Source organism: Staurois parvus, unplaced genomic scaffold (genome assembly GCF_062004578.1).
Source record: "Staurois parvus isolate SC_StPar_1 unplaced genomic scaffold, SC_StPar_1.0 ptg000919l, whole genome shotgun sequence".
NCBI classification, from domain to species: Eukaryota; Metazoa; Chordata; class Amphibia; order Anura; family Ranidae; genus Staurois; species Staurois parvus.
The window spans coordinates 125,797-132,615 of NW_028318715.1; positions in this window are offsets into that span (position 1 = coordinate 125,797).

A 6,819-nucleotide genomic window follows, 5' to 3' on the forward strand; every position below is an offset into this window, starting at 1 on the left:
GTAAAAGCTGTATCCTTTCTCACCTAAGAAGAGATAGGACCAGTTTTCCCCAGAGAGCTGGAGTCTCCCTGGCCAAAGTACCTGTGTAATTTCACACCTCGTAACAAGATAACTAGCCTTCCCAGGAGTTGAAGGGTCTCTGAGCTAATAAACCTGGCTCAGCATAGGTGACAGAAATAGATGAACACTTCTCAAATCAATTTCTCCCCTATGTCTAATATCTTGGAATATGAGAGACTTACATAAAAACCGGACACCTCGTCAGATGGCCAATGAGCAGGTGAACAGTTTGGCGGGTCACGCGCTTATCTCGGACCATCAGGGGAGCCGAAACATAGAACTCATAAACCGTGCAATATATAATTTCATAATTCATATCTAAATAATCCTCAGACTTGTCTGCATAATAATATACCTGCGGGAGGACTGTCGCTTGTGCAGATGGAAAGTTATAGACCAGAATATGAATTAAGAAAGATGTTGGTTCCAGTTTAGGGTTTCGCCTGATGATCCCTCCCTAAACAGGGGATTGGTCTTTCACTTCAGAACCACCCCCAGCTGGGAAACTTTAAAACAGGCTGCCAAGCCTAAGGAAGTTAAGTTGAAAACATCTCCCAATTCCTAACATCAATATACCACCTGGGGAGGCCTGTGCCTTTCGCTCTGAAACATGATCTGCTTCCATCCAAGGCTTAAGGGCAAGTAACTTAACCCTGTAACTTCTCCCTGTTATCTCTTTGCTGTGCTGTGCTGTTTTCTATGTGTATATATATATATATATATATCTTAGTTACATCTAATTTTACTGCACCTGTTTGACCCTTTTAGTAATAAATCTTTCTTCTGAAAGTGTTGAACTGTTTCTATAGCTCTTAATTGCAATTTCTGAATCCCTGCCTTTAAAGAGACGCTACTGTTGGTTTAACTCTCTGTATTGCCTGTGTCAATGACCGGGTTATGCGGACGATTATTTCAATTATTATAGTGTTATAGCGATATTGCGAGTTTCCTCTTTCTCTGAACCAAAAGGAGGTGGTGGCAGTGTGAAGGGGTTAATTGCATAATTAACCTGACCCAGTAACAATCGATTCAGGCTGCTGGCACATCGATTGGAACCCATTAGCTGGAAAATCGTTGTGCAGGGTGCAGCTGGGTGTGGCATTGTTACGCATTGCGGTTTTAGGTCGGCTAGCCCTTCGGTCACGAGTTTTGGTGAGAAGGTCTGGGGTCTGACGCCGCGATCGTGACAAACATCACTTGGTCAGACCACGCTCTGGCCATCTTGCACTTCTCCCTCATGGTTTTCTCCTCTCGGGAACGAAAGTGGCACCTGAATGAGAGCCTATTGCAAGACCCTGAAGTCTTGACTGATATCTCTAAAAAACTGACTGCTTTCTTCCAGGACCAACGACACCCCTGTCAGTGACCCGAGCATAGTCTAGGAAGATCATAAAGCAGTTATACCGGGGATTTTGATTAAGCATGGTGCGCATATTAGGCGAGCTTGTGAAACTAAACTACTGAACCTGCTCTCTGACATTCAGTCTCTTGAACTGCAATGCAAACGAGTGCCTACCTCCTTATTGGAACAGAATATGACACAGCTTTGCCAACAGGTAACTGACCTATTGAGATTCAAGGCCAAAGCATCCCTTCAGACATGTAAGACACTCTATTATGATCCACCATTGAAAAGGAGCCGGCTTTAAACCAGGCAAAAATTCAGGGTTACAAAAAAAACGGAGCTACAGGCGTATGTGGAGATACCAATGATTCACGATGGTGCAGGGGCGGACTGACAGCTCATGGGGCCCCCGGGCAATAGGGGATCATGGGGCCCCTGTGTCCTTGCCCACACTCAAAAAAGCCTATAAAAGGTACCAGGGGCATTTCATGGGGCCCACTACTGACCCTGGGCCCTCGGGCAGTGCCCCTGCAAAGACGTATCCTGTTCCAAACTGCCAAAGAAAACGTCAGAGTGGGACACAGTATAGGAAGGCGCAAGCGATTAAGAAGCCAAAGCAACGCCCTGACAGTGAGAAGGTGACAAGAGAGAGCTTCGATAGAGACCCAAAGGGGAATATTTCCCCCAGCAGTGGTGTAAGATCGTCTTTAAGCGTCTTAAAGAGGGGAGGGTAGTTAGCCTGATATAGCGTCTCAATTGAAGTGGTAAGATATATCCCTAAATAAAGTAACAACTTACTCGCCCATTTAAAACCATAGGGAGCGCGAAGTTGTTGTTCCTCAAGCATGGATATGGAAACATTAAGGGCTGTTTTTTGGGAATTAAGAGAGCCCAGAAAGAGCGGAAAATTGACGTAATAGAATAATAGTGACAGTAAATTAGGGATAGTTATAGGGGAAGTAATATACATAAGAACGTCATCTGCAAACTGGGCACATTTATGTTCTTGTTGTCCGCAATGAATGTCATAGATTAGGGGATGGGAGTGAATTGCCATAGCCAGAGGCTCAATTGTCAGCGCAAAAGCAAAAAGGAGTGGAGACAACGGACAGCCCTGTTTAGTACCTCTTTGGATTGGAAATACACAAGATTTGTAGCCTTTAATGGAGACCTGAGCTGAGGGATTATCCTATAATAAGCGCAGCAAAGCCAAAAACGATCGGCCAAATACAAAGGCCTTCAGGGTAGTAAGCAGATATTCCCACGTCAGGCTATCAAAGGCCTTCTGAAGGTCCAGAGAAAGAAGCAAGAGTGCTTGAGAAAGGGGAGCGTCCCAATTAGAACGGACAGCTGAGATCAGAGTAATAGATCTGCAAATCTGGTCTAACATTTGACAACCCATTATGAACCTGGTCTTTATGTATATATTGTGCCAGAAAGGAATTAAGACGTACGGCTAGAAGTTTCATAACATTTTTAAAGTCACAATCAATTAAGGAAATAGGGCGATAATTGCGGACATCAGAAGAATCTTTATTGGATTTGGGAATAACACTAATATATGCCCTATTTTCATCTAACGGGACCCCTCCCTCATCCTCCAAGGAATTGAAGTATAGTGTCATATGTGGAAGAAGATGAGCAGAAAAAGTTTTATAGTACTTATTAGGAAGGCCATTGGGGCCCGGGGATTTATGTGACGATAGTAATTTAAGAACGTTTTGGAGCTCCTCAGAAGTAATAGGTTGTTCCATTAACTATCTACGGGCTTCAGTGAAGGAGGGAATAGGCAAAGACTCTAGAAAAGATCGAATAGAGGAAGGTGGGCCATACAGGGAGGCATAAAAATCATGAAATTCCCCAAGAATCTTCTGAGGATCTTGCGTAATAGTACTCCCCTTTAACCGGAGTTTGGGCAGTGCTGAATAAGCGAATTTGAGGGTAAGCGTATGCGCTAGAAGGGAACCTGGTCTGTCCCACCACGTAAAAAACGTATGATTCATTCAGCGTAATTGTTTTTCCGCTTTTGTGGTGAGGCAGAAGTTAAGTTCCAACCAGGCTTGCTCCACCTTAGACAAGAGTTCTGAGGTCGGGGTAAGTTCATGTTGGGCAACTAGTGATTCATATTCTCTAGATTTGGCAGAGATCAATTCCTCACGATACTTTTTTATTCTGTAGGACAGCTGGATAAAGAAGCCTCTAACTGAGGCTTTGTCGGCTGCCCAATTAATAGAGGGATTCATATCCTCTGCCCTATTGCAAAGTAGGACTTGAGATGGTCACCCACTGCCACGCAACATGACTCATCACTCAGTAAGCCTTGTTTAATCGCCAATGTGGTTTAACCACTCTGTAAATACGTTCACCTTTTAGACAAAAATAATAAATGCACATTTTTTTTTTGTAGGTAAAAAAATGTGCATTTATTATTTTTGTCTACAGGAGCCTGGAAAGCATTGCACCAGCGATCAGTAGATCGCTGATGCCATGCAAACCTCCTGTAGCCTGTCAGAATATCTGCTTGCCGTACGGGATGTACGAGCAAGCAGATATTCTGATAGGAAGCTCCACAGCGCCGTGGTAGTTCAATGAAAACTACAAGCTGACAGCCGCTAAAGCTGTCGGGACTTGCAGTTCATTCATTCAAGGAAGTCCGTGAATGAATGTTGTGGCCGTGTGGATGAAGCCCCACACCAACACACTGTTTTCAAAGTTGACAGATCGTACGAGGAGAAGTCTTCCTGTACTATCTGTCAGAGGAAGGGGGGGCAGAAAGCGGCAGCTACGGCTATAAGAACATGTTACATGTTCCACCCTAAAAACGGGTGGAACATGTAACATGTTCCCAAAGGTGAACAAAGCCTGCATTACTCTAAAATGGAAGGATCCAATTCCTCCTTCCATTTTGATGTGGCTTAACAAGGTTGAGGATGTTAATACTTTAGAGACTTTGATACCAACCACCCAACATATATAGTTCTACTGCAATCAGTTTATCTACTCTGACGAAGGCAAAACACTTATGGTACCCTGTTCTGAAGACTAAACTGCCTCAGCTACTCTCCCCTCCATTTTCCCTCTGTCATGAACCCCCCCTCCCTTTTCTTTTTTTCCTTCTCTACACTCTTCCTCCTGCCCCAGTTCCTCTCCTGTCTTTTCCTCCTTTCTTGTTAACTCTATACGTTTTCACTCTCTTTTCTTTCATTCCCTCATATTTCTGGTTATAGTAGAAAACGAGGTGTACAACTAAGCAGACTATATTTGTCCACTGATTATTTTGATACTGGAGATGAACTTCGCTCCCCAACTCTTTGTGGTGTCAATTACTGGATGTGGCTGCTACTGCCGGATTCGCAGGCTTCGGCAGTATGAATGGCTGGAGCCACAATGACGTCACTTCTGCACGTGCGCGCGGGAGCCCTTGGCTGCGGTATGGAGCTCTGAAGGTCCATTCCTTCAGAGCGCATTTGCCGGTGACATCACCAGCTGCATGCTGTGTGAATATCTTCTAAACAGTGCAAGTTTAGGAGGTATTCACTGAACCTACAGGTAAGCCTTATTAACTTACAAAGTGGACATTAATCTCCCTGGCGGTATTCCCGAGTGTAGCTCGGGGTAATGTTTCAGCACCAAAAGCGGTAACCCCGAGCTACACTCGGGAATACCCTGCAGTTCTGCTCTGGGATCTCTTCTTCACTTACCTTGTCCTGCGCTCCCGCGATGTCCCTCCTGCAGTGTCCCCGGCAATGTCCTCTGGCGGATGCTGGCATCTGTCTGGGTTCCATTCCCTGCGACGTCAGGATGTATGGGGATGGAACGGCGGGAAATTAAAAAATGTGAAAAAGTGACATTCACTCAATACACTAAAATCACATAGTATAACATTACTGTATCAAACCATTTCACATACATTTTGTCCCTAGTGCTTTGTCCGGCGCCCTGCCTGCATTTTTACTGTTCTTTCTGCCTGGAAACTGAGAAACGTCCATGGCGTCCAAAAAGCATCCCTTTATGTCAAAAGCGGTTTTAGACCATCTAGAGAACAGCGATAGTAGATCAGAACCACTTGCAGAATTGAGTGATAATGATTCGTGGGGAAATTCGTCATCAGACACTGAAAACGATTTTGCGACTGAGCTCAGCGATGTGCAAACTTATCGCTCTATTTCAAATTTCAGTGTTTTTGGTTTGATTATATTATTGAATGGAATTTATTATTATATTATTATTTTTTATTATTATTTATTAAATTATAATTTATGATTTTGTTTTTCAAATTTTAACATACCTGGGATGTTTACTAGACTCTTGTTCGGACAGATTTCAGTGAGTTATTCCTAAAAATTACAGGCCTACAATAAAAAAAAATGCACAGTACCGCTTTGAGCACAGAAATATGGACATAATCAGACCGCTAGAGAGGCTACGTAGTTGTAAAGGCTCAAGGTTTTTTATCTTCATGCATTTTAAGCATGAAGGTAAAAAACCTTCTGTGTGCAGCAGTGCACCCAGCCCCCTCAATACTTGCCTGAGCCTCATTAAGATCCAGTGATGTGCATGACAGCTTCGGCTGTCCCGGGTCTCTGCCTCCCCATTGGATGAGACAGCAAGCTATTGGCTCCTGCTGCTGTCAATCACAGCCAGTGAGGAGAGAGAATGGGCGGGCCAAGATATAGCATTTCCAGGTAGGGGACGCTCATGCGCACTACCCGCATCACCATTCACAGCTGTAAATCATCGAGTTCTGGCTGGTGATTACTCACCAGCGCCTGGTGATTATCGAGGATCTCCGATGGGGAGGAGAACTGTTTTGTTTACTAACAGTTCTCCTCCCTATCAGCTTCGGCACACTGCTTTGGATGGCTGTGCACAGCACAGCCATCCAATGCAGTGTGCTTACAGTGAAGCACATAGACACCGCCCCCTAGTAAAACACAACCAGCACACAGTTAACCCTTTGATCACCCCTCATGTTAACCCCTTCCTGCCCAGTGCCATTAGTACAGTGTCAGTGCTTTTTTTTTAGCACTGATCACTGTATTGGTGTCATTGGGGATGTTAGTGACATCAAGTCAGTTCCCCCCAGTGTCAGAATGTCTGCCGCAGTCCCACTATAAGTCGCTGATTGCCGCCATTACTAGTAGAAAAAAAAAATCCCAGTATGTATACCGCCATTTGTAAATGCTATAACTTTCACGTAAACCAATTAATTTACAAAAAAATTTTTTTTTTTTTTTAGCAAAGACATGTCGCAGAATACATTTTGGTCTAAATTTATGATGAAATTTGATTTTTTAAAATTTTTTTACTGGACATGTTTACTAACAAAAAGTCAAAAATATTGCTTTTTTTCTCAAAATTGTTGCTTTTTTTTTTATAATGCATAAAATAAAAAGCACACCAAATACCACATA